This window comes from Raphanus sativus, unplaced genomic scaffold, assembly GCF_000801105.2.
Source record: "Raphanus sativus cultivar WK10039 unplaced genomic scaffold, ASM80110v3 Scaffold3395, whole genome shotgun sequence".
NCBI classification, from domain to species: domain Eukaryota; kingdom Viridiplantae; phylum Streptophyta; class Magnoliopsida; order Brassicales; family Brassicaceae; genus Raphanus; species Raphanus sativus.
In genome coordinates this window covers 5,034-7,119 of record NW_026618701.1, presented here as the reverse complement: position 1 = coordinate 7,119, position 2,086 = coordinate 5,034, and the positions used below count along the sequence as shown (strand labels likewise).

At 40.0% G+C, this 2,086-nt stretch overlaps 1 non-coding gene across 1 annotated transcript; it reads right to left on the bottom strand.

The window, feature by feature from the left end:
* Window positions 1-1,708: 1,708 nt before the first annotated feature.
* On the bottom strand, window positions 1,709-1,815 carry LOC130506548 (small nucleolar RNA R71). The gene has a single exon (XR_008942051.1). It is a non-coding gene; the product is annotated as a small nucleolar RNA R71 (small nucleolar RNA).
* Window positions 1,816-2,086: the final 271 nt, after the last annotated feature.

Here is a 2,086-nt window from a genome sequence, read left to right as displayed (position 1 = left end):
CTGGTTTTCTCAAACCGGTCCGGTTCGACCCAATTCGACCTTGGGTCATTTTAAACACTATTTTGAAGTTCTAAATTAGCCTTATCCAAGGGCACTTCTAGTCTTTTATCATATGTATCTCTCTTTACCCTAAACCTAAGTATAAATACTTTGTAATCTCTATTTTGGAGGATTATCTTATTTTCTCTCTAAGAAACACAAAACTTTTGGTGAAAGTTCTTTCCTTGAATCAAATCATCATCTTCTTGTGTTTCTTGAGTGTTTATAATTTCTTATTGATCTTTCTTAAACATGATTAAGCTTGGAAACCTCATGGGTTCAAGAGTAATCATGGTGATTAGTGAGTAGATCCACTTTTGGATTCATGGGTTAGGGAGATTAAGGGTGATTAGGCTTGATCTAAGGTGTTTAGGTGTAGATCCTTCTTATTCCTTGCTAGTAGAGTGTTTTTAATGCTTCTTTAGGGCTGGCCTCTCTAAAGTTGAGTTCTAGACATTTCCCACCCACAAGGTGTTTGATGAAATGTCTGAACCAACTCTCCTAAGCTTTTAACATACTCTACCAAAGAGATTTGTTGTTAAAGGTGTTAAGATGGCTATTAGACTTATTTTTAATGATTGCTTCCTAAACATTCAACCTAAGAGATTAGATGCTTGAGTTTTGGAAGCAAATGAGCATTCATTTAGAGATAAAGTTTGTTTAGTCTTGTGTCTAGGTCTAAGGTAGATAGATTGATTGAAAGCTAGCACCTTAGTTTGAGTTTGATCACCCAAAGTCATATTCCCTTATCCCATGAGTCCTCTCATCTCATAATCAAAGAAAGTCTTTTGCTTTGTTGCATTTTTAGTCCTATTTAGTATAGTTCTCTCATCATATCTTGATAGCATTTAGCTTAAGCATGGTCTTGCATTCCTAGTGCTTCATGTTCTCTTAGAATTGGATTGACATCCTTTATACTTCAACATTTGAATAGGATCTTAGCAAAATCCTGTTATCAAATTGGCGCCGTTGCCAACTTCTAAGTTGATTGTGACATTGGGATTTAGTAACTTGCTTGAGACTAAATCATTTTTATTTTCTATTGTGATATTGATTCTTGCCTCTTTTCTCTCTTTGACTTTTCAGGTGTATGAACTTGAGGAGTAGAGGTTTATCAAGCCTTGCTCCCATTGTTGAAGACATTTCTGCACTTGAGAGGGAGATTGTGAGAAGAAGAAGGGAAGAAGAGCAACAGGCTCACATTCAGAGGTTGGGGTTTGACATGGAGAACCTGCCTCAAGATAGAGCTGCTGAAGATGGTCAAGGAGCTGCCAACCTTGGACCACGACATCCACAGCGCCAAGCTAGAGCAATTGGTGCCCATGATCAGCCTAACATCCATGGAAATAGGGCTGGCATTAGAGCACCAGCTGTGGAGAACAACAACTTTGAGATCAAGTCAAGCTTGATCAACATGATCCAAAGCAACAAGTACCATGGGCTTGCTTTGGAAGATCCTCTAGATCACTTGGACAACTTTGATCGGCTGTGTGGCACCATCAAGATAAATGGTGTTTCTGAAGATGCATTGAAGCTTAGGCTGTTTCCATTCTCTTTGGGAGATAAAGCTCACACATGGGAGAAGGGTCTCTCAAGAGATAGCATCCGAACATGGGATGAGTGCAAAGAAGCCTTCCTCACCAAGTTCTTCTCTAACTCAAGAACTGCAAAGCTTAGGAATGAGATTTCAGGATTTCAACAAAGGAATCTTGAAGGTTTTGGTGAAGCATGGGAACGATTCAACAGCTACATTGCTCAGTGTCCTCATCATGGTTTCACCAAGGAAAGCTTGCTTAGCACCTTCTACAGGGGAGTTCTCCCATCTTGCAGAAACAGGCTTGACACAGCTAGCAATGGTTTCTTCCTGGGCAGAACTGAGCAGGATGCAGAGGAGCTGGTGGAGAACATGGCAAAGAGTGACTCAGTTTACAATGAGGAGTATGATAGAGCAAGCAGAGGTGAGGATCAGCAGACAAAGAAGGATATCAAATCATTGCAAGACAAGTTGGATTTGGTTCTTTCAAACCAATCCAAGAAGGAGCAGGTT